This window comes from Corvus kubaryi, unplaced genomic scaffold (assembly GCF_017639235.1).
Source record: "Corvus kubaryi isolate FWS band 111438036 unplaced genomic scaffold, C.kubaryi_AGA036_p1.0 split1-131, whole genome shotgun sequence".
NCBI classification, from domain to species: domain Eukaryota; kingdom Metazoa; phylum Chordata; class Aves; order Passeriformes; family Corvidae; genus Corvus; species Corvus kubaryi.
The window spans coordinates 8,581,623-8,597,980 of record NW_024582073.1 but is presented as its reverse complement, the minus strand read 5'-3'; the positions used below and the strand labels follow the sequence as shown (position 1 = coordinate 8,597,980).

The following is a 16,358-nucleotide window of genomic DNA, read 5'->3' as shown; positions in this document are numbered from 1 at the left end:
GGTTAGCCTTTATGGTTTTATTTGGTCTTCCAAAACTTCTGAGACACTACAGTAGAATGAGAAGGGAGTGTACCAAATAAAATATTTCACTGAAAGGACACATGAATCTAAGAGTCACCTGCAAGGTCTCTAACCTCAATCTCAGAAAGTCTTGATCAGTATATTCACACATAAACCCAATATCAGTCACAATAGAGCCACAAAAATTGGGATCTCATTGTGTAACAAACAGCATTTTTTTCCCATTTCTATAATTTCCTTCTCTTTTTAACAAAACCACTTTGTATTTGATGGAACAGGTTCCCACATGTTTATAGAACAATTTTATTGCCTATTTGAATGTTTAAAGGGAAAACACCACTTTATTTAAATTAATAACATGTTATTTTACACCTGTTCTTATACAATGTGAGTTAATACAGCAGATTTTGTCATTTCCTGACTTTCCTAAGCTGTTTCAGACCAAGACCTGGGGAGATCCTTCAGAGAACATAAAATCTTTAACAGGTACAGCTTTCCAAGTTCTCTCACACCCAACTCCTTCTACGCATAACCTGTGTCAATGTTTTGATCTTTACCTTGCCGCATTACAGGGAATTGCCCTTTTAAAGAAGGACTCCCCATCTACTCTGCCAGCCAGCCACATGCCCTATCCCACCATGGAGATGACAAAGTCACAGACCTGAAGGTGAAGTACCAACAGGGGGAAATTTGGCCAAGGACACCTTGGGCTTTCCTGTTTTGTTTTTCAGTCTTAGGCTTCTCTGGTTCATGGGCAGTGGGATTTGCTCTGATAACCTTTACGGTCACTAGGCAAAGGTTTTGTTCTATTTTTAGCAAGAAACCATTTTATTGTCATTCTGCAATGAAAGCCAGCACAGAGGATCACTGTAACACTCAGGCTCAATTTCCCCATGTAGAATTTTGTGCTTTCATTTAAACTTGAAAGCAGGCTTCAGGTTCCAAAATGTAAGAAGACAGACACTGAATAAACCCATGGAGTGTAATAGATTTTAATTAGCACACGAAACAGAAGGAAACCAGCAAAACACAAAGTTTTTCTTTTATATAGCCATAGCCATTACATTTTTGCGGCATGTTTGCTTTTCACTAAAATAAATACAGGGTGGGTTCTGGATATCTACAAGGGAGGTTAATATGGTAATTGCCTTTCAGTCCTAGGGTAAATAAAACACTCTATAGGAAAAAGGTTTTGCCCTCAGTAGCCTGATGTGGCTGCTCCAAACCACTGTTTCACCCTACAGCTTCACCAACACATTAAACTGGTGCTGTCTACACAGGATGCCACTCCGTCCTTACTGCAGCCACCCTGTGCAGCCTCTGCATGTGCTGCCACAAGCGTTTGTGCAGCTGCACCATGCACCCACCCACACCATCTGAGCACCTGTGCTGGCAGAGGGGTAAAAGAGGGTGGGACCTGTCCCTCTGCCAGCATTGCTGGCTTAAAGCATTTGTCAGGTCACTGGCACTGAGCAAATTCATGGGAAAACAGGAGAAGGGTTTCTTTTAAAACTTGCTGAATCTGGTTTCACAGCACAGCTCCTCTGAAGAGGCTGATGAGATTCCACAGTGGAGTAAATGACAGCCTTTCTGTAACACCAAGGAGCTCACTGAGAGACCAGAGGGTAGAACAGCAAATTGCAACTCTTTATAAGTTTGTGTGCAGCTGGTGAATTTTAGTACTGTAGCTATCGAGAGGCTGAAGGTCCTGGAGGAATCAAGGAAGGAGGGGCAGCGCAGTAGCGTGAGCTCAATAGTCACTGAAAGGTACCTGGTGGCCACCTCTTGTGGCTAGCAGGGATATCCAACCAGCACAAGCCAACCATGTACCAACCAATTTTGATAATTAAAAGGTTCCTAGCAAACAACATTCTTGCTGATTCCTTCCAGGGCCTTTTTGCAAAGAAAACCACAGAGTTTTGTGATACATGTTCACAAGCAGAATAAATACCTCAAAACTTCTATTTACAGGTGGCTTTCAGAATCAGGGTATGAAAATTAGTGTGGTTAGCACACACAGTCCCTGTCTCCCCTCTTCCAGTAATTGCTCTGCTTTTTTACAGCTCACAGTAGAATATAAGTATATTAAGGGAAAATCTCTTCCTCCAGCCAACAGACATCATCTTTGGTCAGGGCATAAGCTTTTCTATTTTCATTCTTAAGGTCTTATTGAAAACAAAACAATAAGCATCACACAGAAATTGTGTGTAAAAAGAGGTTATCCAGTAAGGAAACTGACAGAGTTTCCTTTGAGAAGGCAAATTTATTTTTCTGCCTCCCAGTAACATGAAGGAATATTTTAGACTACAGGAGACTGAATGATCTGCTGGGGAATTTACAATATCCATTAACTCCAGCATCTCTTATATTATATTTTATTACATGTCCACAACTTCCATTTCTCAGAAAACTGATTTACTATCAAGATTAGAAAAAGCAGCTTTTGATGATGTTGGCAGAGTCTGAACTGGCATGCACAGTGAAGGCATCATTACCAGAGAAGACTGTGTTAAGCACACTAAGCTTTATCCCACCACCATGCTTGGCTTCACAAGGAAGATATTTGCTGTGACTGAGTCACCCATCAGTGGTGGGTGCTGCCATGAGTCAGGAGTGGGGTCACATCTCTTGGCCCATCTCACAGCAGACTTTGTCTATGTGGTCCAGCATGGATTCGCCCATGCTGTCACATGCCCTTGCCTTACCTAACCTCAGCACAGCACTCTGGCTCCTCCTCTGCCAGTGTCTGTATCCTGTCTGCTCCTCTCCACTGCTGACCTTCCCTATGGGCAGGCAGGACTGGGGCTGCAGACTTGCCTCCAGCTGAGCTTTCTTCTCAGCAACCAACATTGTACCAGAAACAAGCTGCAGCCATGCAGTCAAAACACTGAGCCAGTGGTTTGGGGGGACTTGAACCAGGCTGCCAGTCTAAGATGTGCTTCTGCAGTGTAGGAAACAGGATGGATTAGCCTGTTATTCCACCAAACATGTTATCTACAGTACAGGCAAGTCCTAGAGCTACATCTATACCAAGCCACTTGCACAGTACAGAAACATAAGCGACTCTTGAGAGAAACTTTGCAACCCTGTGGTAAAAACGCTCACCTTAACCAAACATGCTTAAATAGTAAAAGGGCACTTTCACCTCTGCAGCTGCACCTGGGCTGGGGCCCACTGCTGGTGTGGGGCTCCCAGACATCATCCCCCTGACTGCCAGAGCTGCCCAGGTCATCTAAGCTGGGGTAGTGCCAGTCTAATTAGACTTGAAAGTGCTTAAAGGCTGTGTTAATGGGCAGCTCTCAATAATCACAGTGAGGTGATATTTTTTACAGAACTACACTTCTGCTATAAAATACTTCTTTCTCAAAGGAAGATCTCAGAGTACTGTTGACATAACATACCTCAATAGATGTTTGACAAGATAAACCAGGCAGTGTCCCTGATTTCAAGGAGCATAATAAATGAAATATTTAGGAATGAAAAGAATGGTCTGAATGGCTATAATTATTAAATCCACTAGCCAAATTGCTCTTCCCCTTTCTTGGTAAAGAAAATGTCTCTACAATGACCCAGGATCTGCCACTCTTGAGTCATTGGCAGCACCTAAGCCAGGAGATGTGTCTCATTCAGGAAGAACCTAAGCCCCACACTTCCTATCTCTAAGAGAAGGTTTGTATTTTCAAGAGGACATTTCCAAGCTAGCAGTAACTAAATCTTTAAGTTCAGATTTGGAAGCTACATGAAATGGTCGTGAGACAGGGAGATACTTTGGCTAAAGGAGGGGCTGGACCCACAAAATGAGGTCTTCTGAGCAGTGTCTGCACTCTCAGCTCTGCCCTGTTTATCTTGCAGATCTCTTCTGCAGGGTGGATGCATGTGGACACTTGGACTGCCAAAGCTAGGCCCTGTGGTTGAGGCCACCTTGTTTTGGGGGGGGAAGGAGAAGGCTTCATCTAAAAGGTTGTCTGCTGTGCTGTCCTTGGGTTCAGGGAAAACAGCCTAGCATGTTTTATTTGTTAGCAGAAATATAACCCATGTGAACTAGTGTTCTCAGCTGGGGGGCAGAAACAATGTTCACCATGCACCTGAGATATGAGCTGTTTGCAAGGATGAATCTGCAATTAAACAGGAAATTGCAGCTTGTCAGTGTGACAAGCGACAAAATGAGTTAAATGAGTGACAAATGGCCCTAACCAGGCAGAGGTACTCCCTTTCTTTGGAAAAAAATTTAAAAATTAAAAATCTTCTCAGGAAATTTAAAAGACTTTGCCCTTCCTAAAAATAAGCAAGGTAAACTCACTCCTAGACGAAGTACATTTAATTGGTGGGAATACATATAGGGTATTTCATCCAAGTAAGCATTTTAATAAATATCCAGAGAAAGTCTCTATGAGAGCTAAAATGGTTGAAATCTGACCTTTGTAAGGCTGTGTGCTGACTTCAGAGAACCACTGGAGGTAAGCAGAGACCTATGCATGAGGACATTGCCCTTCCTGCCACCTCACTGGCAAGTATTCCAAAAGATTAGCACAGAATCTTTGAATATGAATATATTAATATATATTATATATATTATACATGTTAATTATATATATAATTATATATATGTTAATTTTGTATATATTATATATGTTAATATACTATATTAACAGTAATATATTGCTGTCTAGTACATAGATTAATGTGGCAACCACCAGATTGTCATCTGTCCAAATACTTAAGACTTCCACGTCACCTCTGAGGTCTGAATTTTCTATCTGTGGAAGAAAGTTTTGGCTCTGTTTATATTTAGGGGTGTATGTGAAGAGGTGGTTGGAATTTTGTTAGTGTATAAGTTTATTTGAATGAAGCCAATACACTCTTGGTGCCACATCATCATGCTTGACATGAACTATATTACATCAGGGTTTTAATTTGACTTCTCATATGTTTCATGGTATGAAACTGGTGGTATATACAAGAGACTACATTCCAGAAAATGCAAATAAAGCTATCAGATAGTGAGGTTTGCCTTGTTCTAATCTCTGGGCTTTGAAAAGTGAAGGAAAATTATTTTCTGAAGATGTACCACAAGACCGATGGAAAGTTGTAAGGTTATCCTGAGGCTTTAAACTGCTCTTCTTTGGAAACTCTCAATTCTTTTGGGAACAATTATTGCTAGAAATGAAATCTAAGTGGATTAAAATTGCCTCGATGCCAACAAAGAAAAAGTAATTTCTTTATGCAGTCACTGAGCTATGTCATTTCAGAGAGGAAAAAATGTAATATTTTGTCTTTGTGCATTTAATCCAGAAAACCATTTTATACACTTTGAAAGGTTACTTTTGGTCTGTTATTGATTGCCTTAGAAGATGAAACGTAACATTAAAAGAGCACTTGGGGAGCACACCATGAAGGTTGCTGTACATGCTGTGTACACTTCTGCAGCACAGGAGGACACTGGTGACCTGGAAGAACAGGAGCCTCCACAATGACTGCCTGTTTCTAACAGGGATTCTCTGTCGTGCTCAGAGCATAGTCAGCTTCACAAAAGGATCAACTTTCCTATTTAAAGCATAAGCCGGTCTCCGGCATCTAGTGACTAAGAAGACAGATTTCTGAAACAAGACTTTCCATAACCACCTCCTCAATGAATACTTACATTGTGCTTTAGGGCATCTACTACTTCCCAAGAGACAGAAACAGGTCTCTCACTGTCCAGACTCCTTTTGACACAGCCTGAAGCCCTCCTAAATACCATAGGAAATATAACCATGACCACAATATTGCCATCAGGTGTGGGTACTAACCTACAGGTCGTTCCTCAGCTGGCTGGCAGAAGGAGGCTTGTGCCCTGCTAAGCCGTCACACACCCGGTGCCTCTGTCAACACTGTGTCCCCAGCACCCAGCTGTCCACTGCTTCGAGACCTCAGCCAGGGATTTCAGAGGTCATGGAGAAGCAGCAGGACAGACCTCGTGCTTTCAGATGCTCTTTTACTGAAACTATCAACGAAACCTAAATCATTACAACCCCTAACGATGACTGGAGCTGATTAAAGGGCACTTTACAAAAGGTTCCACCCTGGGTACACTGTGACCATGTTTCACCAAGAGCAGCCAGCTCCTCTCCTACTTCAGCTGGCCAAAGGTTAGCGCGTCAAAGCGAACAAAGTCCAGCAGTAGCTCATGGTTAAATGGCTAAAGCCACTCAGGCTTATGGTAGGTGCTCTAGCAGTAAAGCTGCTGTGACACTGAAAGCACACGCAGAGAAACTACTGTAAAATTTGGAAGAGGAGAAAGTGCATTTTGGCACAGAAAACAAACAACGTTTGCTGCTCTAACTGAGCAAACAGACAATAACAGACTCATTGTCTTTGCCTGAGTTAATTTCCCGGTTTGCACGTCGTACCACTTGCATGCTCTTCCTGGTTTTGCTGAATGTGTGGTGTTCCCACCCTGGTTTCCTAAAAACCCTGCTCCTGCAGGGCCTACAAACTCATGGTGTGTCTGCCAGTCTTTCATCTCCACATTCCCACTTGTGGATCTGTGCACCAGGTGCAGTCAAACTGCTCACAGGTGGAGAGATGTCTCAGAGAGTTCATGCAGCCTTGGGAAAGCCAGGAGTAACTCCGAGATTACATTTATACGGAGCTGAGGGAGAAGCAGTCAGAGCTGAGCTTTTCCCCAGCGCTGAGAAGCAGTGGCCAGCAGGGCTGTACAACATGCCGGCGAGGGCACCCATGGCCCTCAGCAGCCACACAGCCTGCAGGACAGGGTGCAGAGAGGAGCACGGGAGAAGGGCAAAGGTGGGGAGGATGGGAATTGCTGGGAACATGGACTAAAGTTGGAATTGCTGTGCATTCCTACAGTGGTATTGTAGAAAAGCAGACTTAATAAGTTGTATTAGTCATAGATCAGCCTGCTATAATGATTTTTAATCCTCCAGTCTTTATCTGTCAAATTCATACTGAAGTAAGTAGGAACTGAGCATGCTCAAGAGCCTTTGAAGACCATATGGGAGCATAGATACTGGTCTTAGGAGGTCTGACTTTAATTATTCATGTCTTAAAACAACAACATATAAAAAAACGAGTTCTGTCTTTCAAACACAACTTTAATCACTATATTGCCCAGGTCACAATAACTTTGTCTAAAAAAGTACACAGTTACATTCTAACCCAGAGTAACAATCCATTTTCTGAGACTGTGCTGCATTTTATTTCACTAAACATATAACATTTTTTAATTAACCGACCTAAAGAAACATATTCAGGAAGACCTGACCTTATAGTGAAACAAGGAAGAAACATCTAGGACAGATAGAAATCTGAAGAGTAGATTATATCTTCTGTAAAGATGTATAAGGGAACAATCCCACTGCTTGTCTGCCTGTTGGTTTGGAAACCCCTGAGAGCTAATGTACTGCACACTACTGTGCCTTTATTTCAGCAAAGGGAAAACACAGTTTATTTATTATCCCATTATAGGGCTTTGTTTCTGACATCCTTACACTCAAAAGCAGCAAAAGCACCAAAACAACGTACTGTTTAATATCAAACAATACTCTTGTTTCTCATCAGAACAGGGAAGTCAGTGCTTCCTTGGCTGCACAGCCAGAATGAATATAATTATACATTTAGACTGGGATTATCAAAGAAAATAAGGAACAGCATGAAAGCAGGGCAAATTTATGATGGGAGCAAAGGGAATCTATCACTACCTGTTAGGAATTTCTCTAAGTGCCTGTCAAGATGAGAGCACAATGCTTTATAAAGCTCAGTGTCAGTTCTTAGCTCAGAAAAAGGAACCAACACCTGGAGATGTGGCATGGGGCAAAGGGATGTGTTGCATTTCAGTGCAGAGTTGCACACAAGAGCCCTGCCTTTTGTAAGTGGGGTAGAGGTTACTGCTGGGGTCTCACAACTCAGATAGATTCCCTGCCCTGCTTTGCAGCAGTTCTTTCTCTTGGATTGGACCATAAATTGCATTCTGGACATGAATGTTCAATTGAATCAAGGTTCTTAAAAGAACTTTTTTGTTTCTAATCATGTATGCTCTGCACCAAAGCTGTGTTTAAAAAATTCTCAAGACGCCATAACATAAGCACATAACCTTTACTTAGCTCTTGTCTCTTGAGGAGGAGCTGCAGAAACTCCCTTCTGAATGAGGATCACTTTTACTCCTAGGAGGAGATTCCTGATGGAGGAATGGAGGAAGGACTGGCCCACTGCCTGTGCTGCACCTCCATTTGACCTGTGAGACAGCAGGGGACGGTACACGTGTTCTGTCCATTCCCAGCCGGTGAAACCCTCTGCTCACTTTGATTCCTGGAGCAGCTCCGGGCAGTCCCATGCCTTCTGCACATCAGCACTGTGGGATAGCTCAGTTCTCCAGGTTGTTCTCTGTCCTGGTCTGCTGAGCATCCACACGGCATCAGTGCTCGCTTTTGGGTCCTCTTTTAGAGAGAATCAACCTGTTCTTCCTGACCAAAGTCCAAATGTGGCTCCAGGGACAGATAAAATGGATTAGCTAGTGCCAGGAATGGTTGCCTAGGCTGAAGCAGCAGAATCTTCCAAGAGGATTGTTGCACTCACAGGCAACAATGTGTGACCCTATGCTGTGGTCAAACTCACACCTTCAGTTTCATGACACCCCTCTGCTATACTTCAAGAGCTGACAGAAAACAAAAAGCATATGAGAAATTATAGTTATGCCTTAGAACTAGGAGGGTCATCACCGGTACTAGAGAAGACATGGGGCACCTGTTATGTGGATAAGCCAGCCTGCTCCAGAGAAGTTAGCAGACCACCTCTAGCTTCTGATATAACTAATAAACTGATACTAATTTAAATTAATAAACTGTCTGCTACCTACTTTTATTTTCCTTAAGCAACACAGCATAGTGAGTAAATATAAGTGAAAACTGCTGGTTACAAAAGTTACTCTAAACAAAAACAATGTCTAGTAGGCAAAATAAATCCAGAAATCTGAGGTGCAAGCTGCACATGCTTGGTGTCATACCCGCAAATGACTTTCTGTGATTCTACTGATATCTGCCAGGAAAAACCTACCCTGGGGTCAGGTGAGGCAGAATTTATTTTCCTTTTGGTTTCTCAGAAGTGGAATAGTTGTATGAAATGTGGGCCTATAATTAAAAGGTTATTTCATTTATAAATGTGCAGAAACTTGCATCTAGCATTGGACCACTTTGAGGATGCTGCAAACATCCCTGTGTCTGCCCCCCTCTCATAGGCATTTGCAGTGCAAGTGGTTAAAAAAATCCTTACGCAGATGGAAAAGGCATCTTCCCCTGGGAAGAGACAGGCAAGCAGAGCAGAGAGAGGCACATCATGGCACAGCCTGCTGCTGAGAGCCTTAAATCACCAAACAACAGGAATGAAATACTTTGCCATTACACCCAAGTTGCACAGAAAGCATCCCACTGCTAGCAGGTGAGAGGGAAAACCATATTTCACAACCACATTTCAGCAAGGGGGTCATGCATTGAAGATGAGAGGCTGTGCAAAAGAAACAGGCTGCTTTTAAAAGTCAAGCCCAATGCTTGTAGAAAACCTTTTAAAATGTAGCTGCCAGCACAGATATATTTATGGGTCTATTCACCTGTGAGTAGCTGGCTCATAGAACTTGAGTGCAAGTGATGATTTAGCATCATGACCCAAGCAAGAAACTGGAACACTCCAGAAACTACTTTGGCAAGGGTCCATTTAATGAGTCAGAGTGTCCTGTTATCTGGTGTCATGTTTTAACATGGGGGGAGCTATTTTAATTGCTGTATAATAATCTGAGAAGCTGCAAAGAGTTGAATGCTTCCCCATTCAGTACCTGCCCACTCAACATCCATCATGGTTGTGCACTGTGTCTTCCTCTGCAAGGCAAAACTGCTGTCTCTCCACCGTACCTATCTGGTCATGGACCAGGGTATGGAGTCACCATGAACATGCCCTCCAGACAGCTGGGACTGTGACCTAAACTGCAGCTCTCTTGTCCTTTCCTGTGAATTTTCCTTGCTTTTATGGCTGGGGAAGGGTCCCATCTTCCTGGTATTTGTGTCTGTTCTTTTTCACATGAGCAGCCAGAGGAATAAATGAGAAATAGAGGATGTTCAGGAATCAGAAATAAATCCTATTTGAAAGCTGAAGAGATGATCCAGATGGGTACATTTGTTCTGGTGATAGTTTTCATAAAAAAAACACCTCCCAGCCTCTTTACTCAATCCCACATTAATTTTTGAAAAAACCCCTAGCAAAACCCAAATATTTGACTCTATCGATCTCTTACTGATAGAGCTGACAGGAGACTTATAGACACTATAAATTAACTATATGACTAAAAACTGCCAGTCCCAGATATTTTTATAAGCAAACAGGAAAATCTATTGCATGTAAGAGAACCACCAATGTAATACGTGAACCTGAGGTCTCAAAAAGCTGCCCTCGCAGCTGAAAATATTTAACATTTGTAAAGTTGCTTAATTTTAAAAAATAGCATATTTTTTGATCAGATGAAAGTTAGATCTGGAATGGCCAAACGCCAGTTGCTGAGCTGTGTGCAAAGGCTTTTCTGTCAGGAATTGCCATCATCTCTAATACCAAAACTGCACCTGCAGATATAGGAGTATTGAGTATTAACTGCCTTCCAGAGTCAAGGTGATCAGAGGGATTAAAGAGGAGGAGCAGAGGGACTTGCTTGCACATCTGTTTGTCAGGTCCTTGTGTATGCCCCCCTTACACAAACTCGCAGATCTTGCATGCTAACAGTCTGAAGGACACAAACCAGAGATGTTTCCAGTGCCTGCTGTCTTGACACAGAAACTAATCTACAAGATAGAATAATCCTTTTTTAAAAATTGTTTGCAGTTCACTCACAGAAACATAACATTAACTAATTTACATAATTACAGCTCTGGAAAACCCGAGTTTAAACAAAACAGCAAACTCCCTGGAACTGGATTGGACAAGCAGAAAAAAAAAAGAGAAGACACAGATCCTATCTCCCATAGCTTGGCATGTTAGCACAACTCTATTCCAAAACCTGACTTTCTAAAAAACCTGTAAAGATTTGACTTCTTGAAAATAACCTCCCTCCCTCCCCCCCACCCCCCATCACCTTTTTTTTTAAAACATACCTTTATGGTATATTCAAGAACAAAACAATCAGGCCTCAAAGTTCAGCACCATTATAAAATTAAGTGCCAGTTAATAACTTGCCAAGGAGAGCAATTATGGACTCTGGACACAAAGTCTAATGAGGTCTCTGGAGTGTCGTACATACCCAGGGCTAATGGAGATCTGCACCATGAAGTTCTGCTATGGTGTGCTAGCACAGAGTCCCTTCACTTCATCAGGTAGGAGTTAAAGAAGGCTGCTCATCTCCATAAAGAAAGAGAGGGAAGAATTCATGAAAGCATGAGTTTACCAGTTTCACAGTTGTCCATCAGAAGTCCTAAAATTTGACTAAGAATGATTATTATGCATGTTTTTGAGATAATTCCTTCTTGACCTGTTTTTAACCTAATTCTTTAGTTTTCCACAAAACAAAGCTCTAATTAGACTCCTGATGCAGCAAAATATCTAAGCAAATGAAAACAGTTTAAGTCTCATCACATTAACACAATTACTCTGGGTCTAGAGCTACACATGTGCTGTTGGGGGTGGACCCTCCCTGCATCTCCCAAAATGTAGCCAGAGGTCTCAGTAAACTTCCTACAGCTGTGGTTAATGAACAGAAGAGTTTTCACTCTCTTTTCACGCTGCCCTAAAGACACTCCCAAGTAATTCAACAATTTCTTTATTGAAACTTCCTTGTTTAAATGCAAATGAAGAGCAGAGCTGAGCCTACAGTGTTGAATGAACATAAATTGAAATGCCTTAACCGGATTTAATTTCCATGCCTTCCCTCCTTTCTTCTGTAGGGAAGCTGTGTCATAATGAAGTTTAAAAGAAATCTCTCTATGTATCCTGTTTCTGTTTACAGAGAGCTGCTCACCTTTCCATTTTCCATTTTAAAAACCAACTAAAAAGAAACACATTCTTCTTCAAAACATATCCTTTACACCTGTGCAGAAAGCAGTCACTTTGAAAAATGCTCAGTTGCAGACATGTACATTATTCCAGTTACTGAGAGTCAAAGCATTTGTACCCAACATCAACACTAACTTCCCATTTACATCAAAATATTCTGCAGCACAAAATAGAGTACTACTAGAGTGAAAAACTTAGCATATTCAGTACCATATTCAACAGCTGTGCATGACTCTAGTTCTAATTTGGGCTATCTGTAATTATGGTGATAGTACAGAATCACAGTGGTGATTTTCACTCTGGCTGATCAGAAAGAAATTTTCTTCAGCCTCATTGGAGCAACTGCACAAAATGGATCAGGAGGGTCTTTGTTGAATTTGGTCCAGGGTGAAACCCCATCAGGGCTTTGAGGAAGAGGACTGTAGGCTGTTGAGCCTGTCAAAATAGATTTCCACTGGATGTACAGACCATTCCCCTTATCTCCAGATGGTGGAAAGGAGGAACCTTTCGCCTGTTGTCAAGAAGACAGGCTTGTTAGGCCCTTTATATTGCTCCTCAGCACTCTAGTCCTGGATTTCCAGTCAAATGACACCTTTCTGCTATGGGGTGTGATATACCCCTGAAACAGGCATCACTTCTGAAGTCCAGGCATCAGCCCATCTTACTGCCACCACTTTCTTCCCACCACTTTCCCTATTTTTTTCTGTGACATTCTATGGAATTCTGTGAAATTATATGGAATTTTTTCTCAAGCTTGTCCTGATACACCAGGTGTCCAGAGCCCTCTTCCTGCCTTTGAGCCTTCTCTCAAACGAGGGCAGCAGGGTTCCCCCCTGCCCACCACTATATCAAGTCCTCTCCACAGAGATCTCTGGGATCGGTGGTGCTCATTTGGATAGATGTGCTTGATCATCTCACACTCTCCCCTTTGATACTGGTTTTGCAGCCACTGTGGTATGATAATGACTGTATTTACAGCATTACACAATTTCAAACAGTGTTCTCTTTGCTAAGAGATTCCTACCTGACTGCTGAAGCAGAGCTAAGCTTTGCGCTTCTATACCGATTGACAAGAAGTTTTAAATAAAAATGTTGTGCAGATGAAAAGATAGGAATATATGGAATGTCCATAGGCACATCCTACCAATTTTTTGGTACTACAGCCTGTTTTTCCCTGGAAATCCATTCAGAACTATCCTTGATGTTATGTCCATGTAACAGCCCAGGCAGGCACTGCCCTTTCAGATTTACTCATAGGCACAGCCTGATGATGAAGCCCCTTCAGTATGTAGGATGTAATGGCAATGTAGGTCCCCAAGATAAAGTTAGCAGGTATAAATCTGCTACCAGAAGAGGAGGGTTGGCAGAATCAAGATTTTATCTGTTATTCCCATTGATTAACACCAATGGACCAAGTAATCCTGTTAAATTCATCCTGAAGATGCCTATCCATGAACTTTCTATTGACAAGTCCTTAGTTTCAGCTTTATAAAGTTGTCTGCCCACAAAGAGCTAAATACAGGTGTAGTTTTATCATCTCTGGGAACCATTCAAGTGGAAGAGCTTCATGATAGAGTGGCCACTACTTGGAGAAGCATTAACAAAAGTGCCATAAACCAGGGTGGCAAAAGCTATTTCTGTGCATTACAGAATGTTTACATAGCAATGTTCCTTTCAAAGCATCCCAAATTTTTCAGGTGAAAGTATTCTGTTCCGTAAAGCTTAGCATGATGCCAGCTAACAGTTTGTTTAAGGGCTGTTGTGGGGGCTGCTTCCAGTTGCAGTAACAGAGACTTCCCAGAGGAAAGAAGATAAGAGAAAGATGTGCATTTTTTCTGGAGACCTTGCTACATTGCTGCTATAGTGCCACAGCATTTGTCTGATAATATCTTTGCAGGAGGTAGGAAGGACTGGAATAGTGACTGTTTTCTGCAGTTCTTCCAAAGGGATGAGAAGTTAGTAGAGGCTGACTCTTCACTCAAAAACGAAAAAGCTTTGGTTTGAACAATGCATTTTCATTTTTAATCCAAATACTCATTAGATGCAATCTGACCACCTCTCAAACTTGTTTCTATCAAAATACAAAGGTTAAATGCCACTATGGCACTTTTGCTCAGTGTCTTTTTGCTTCTCACTCTTATAGCCTGGGAGATGCAGGAAGAAGAGCTGTAAATCTGTGAGTCAGAATACTGTAGTATGAGAAGTAAGCCTTTGTTCAGTCCAGCCATTAAAAAACCATCTATGCACAATTATTTGTTATTACTTCTACTTCTGCCTTCCAATGTGCAAGCAAATGGTGTTTGATATTGACAGTTGTTTAATGCTGGAACTAAAGGGAAACATTGTGGCCCAGCACCAGGGAGGGGAAGGCAGAAGTGCCATTCATTTGGATAGACATGCTTAATCATCAACTATATAATGCACTCTGATCTGCGCAACATCTGACTTCTGAGGAGAGAAAAGTTCTGAAAGTTATTACAGGAAGCACAAATTGCATAAAGAAATATTATCATTGAAAGCACACATTGCAAAGAAGGAAAAACTAAATCAAGATCTAAGCACTCATTTCTCATTGGCACCATTGGGAACCACATTTACATGCATGCAGCACAAAATAATTTTTGCAATTAAAATAATTAAAGTTACTTCATTTTTTAGAAATTATATTTCACATTCAGCTGCAATTCATAGGTTAACTTTGTGTTATTTTAGCAAAATTGAAAAGCTGGGGTTTCAACACATCACTAGTACTTCTGTTCAGCTAGAAATGTGCAAAGGTAAGTTTGCTTGTCTCTAATCACTGTCTTTAATGTTTGCATTTTACTTGATAATTTTATTCACTGCAACAGAAAGAGGAAAGTCAGCTTATTGTCTCAAAAATATGCTTCTGCAATTGGCTCTGAAAAAGTAAATAGTTTCCCTCAGAGAACTCTTACTCCTATAAAAGATAAAATTCCCCAGTAAGATTTACACGTCTGCCTTAAGGAAATAAACTACTGAAATGCCAGCATTTTAAATTGCTCCATAAGCAACACAAAGTTTTTCTGGTCACGTGGGTGGTGTACAAGTAGACCTCTATAGACAATGTTGTCCAGTATTTAAAAAGAAAAGCCAGGAGCTTTTCTTCATAGAAGGAAAGAGTCTTCTGCCAGAGACTGCAGAGCTCTTGCTCTTCTGTGTCAAGCCCAAAGCATCTGCAGTGGCCTTACTCAGCTGCCATGTGGCTGCCCTGTCAGTGGGAAAAAACAGTAATAATTGGGGTAGGCTCTTAACCAAAGAGGTCCAGCACAGCAGGACACAAATTACCCATCAGATACAGGTGATTTGTTGTTAACATCTCTGTGATCTTTGGGGAATCTCACCAGTGGTGTGAAAGGTGCTACACAAACAAGTTCAGTAAGCCACTGGAACAAGCGCTCAAGTGCAGGAGGTCACTGAAAGCAGGGCCTGGATGCTCCTCTTGGCACCCTCCCAGTGACAACCCTGTCACCCACCCACAAAGAGCAGGGACTGAGGCTATTCCAGCCTCTGAAAAGGGCACTGCTCACCTTGTGGGGCCCTGGCAAGCACGGGCAAGCTGGGAAATCCTGATATTTTCTGGGGAGGAGACAACAGAGTTTTGCAACGCCCATTCTGCAATCCTGGTTGCGTGAGGGTTTTTGTTTCACAGGGTTTCCTTCTTTGCCATTCAAATATCTGGACCTTCCACTGAGAGCATAATTCCCAAAGTATCTGAAGAGGTCATTCCCATTTAATATAGCCCTTTAACATGACAATTTCTGGCTCAAATATAAATTGGAAATTTAAAATAGAATCACTATGCTAACTTAGTGGGATCCAGGACATTTTATTTCATATCGGTCTAGCATTAATGCCCATGTCACTGCTCTTAGGGGTGAAAAGAGACTTCTTTTTAACGAGCAACTCTATAACTAGCTCAGTCTAAACCCTAGTCTCAGTCTTTTTTGCCTTGTATATCCAGAAAAAGACTTTGCAAACCAGTTTGTCCTCGTGATCCCTGAACAGCCCTGCTCCTTTCAGTCTATGTACACAGGTTTAGCCAACTGAAACTTGGTAAACAGCTGTGCTGAAAACCAAGCACAGGGGATAAAACTGGTTTGCTTCATTTTAGCATGCAATAATATGTTACTATTTACTGAAACAATTTAAATTGTTCATAATTTACAGATGGTTATGGCTCCCTTATCCTGAAACTTGTCTCAAACAGGACTTAAAGACTGAAGAGATTTTGTCAACTGCCTTATTCCTTCCATTTAAGCCAAGTAATCTCCTTTATAGTCACCAGCTAGAACCGT

At 41.7% G+C, this 16,358-nt stretch overlaps 1 protein-coding gene across 6 annotated transcripts in view; it reads right to left on the bottom strand.

Annotated features, from left to right (window-relative positions):
- RBM47 (RNA binding motif protein 47) overlaps positions 1 to 16,358 on the bottom strand; it is a 76,534-nt gene that overhangs the window by 23,921 nt on the left and 36,255 nt on the right. The window contains exon 1 of one of the 6 annotated variants that reach the window (XM_042053265.1): positions 5,811 to 5,958. The exons of the other annotated variants lie outside the window; for them this stretch is intronic. The gene's annotated coding sequence lies outside the window, so the exon portion shown is untranslated. Of the gene's footprint in view, positions 1 to 5,810; positions 5,959 to 16,358 lie in introns of those variants that run through there. 6 annotated transcript variants of the gene reach the window in all.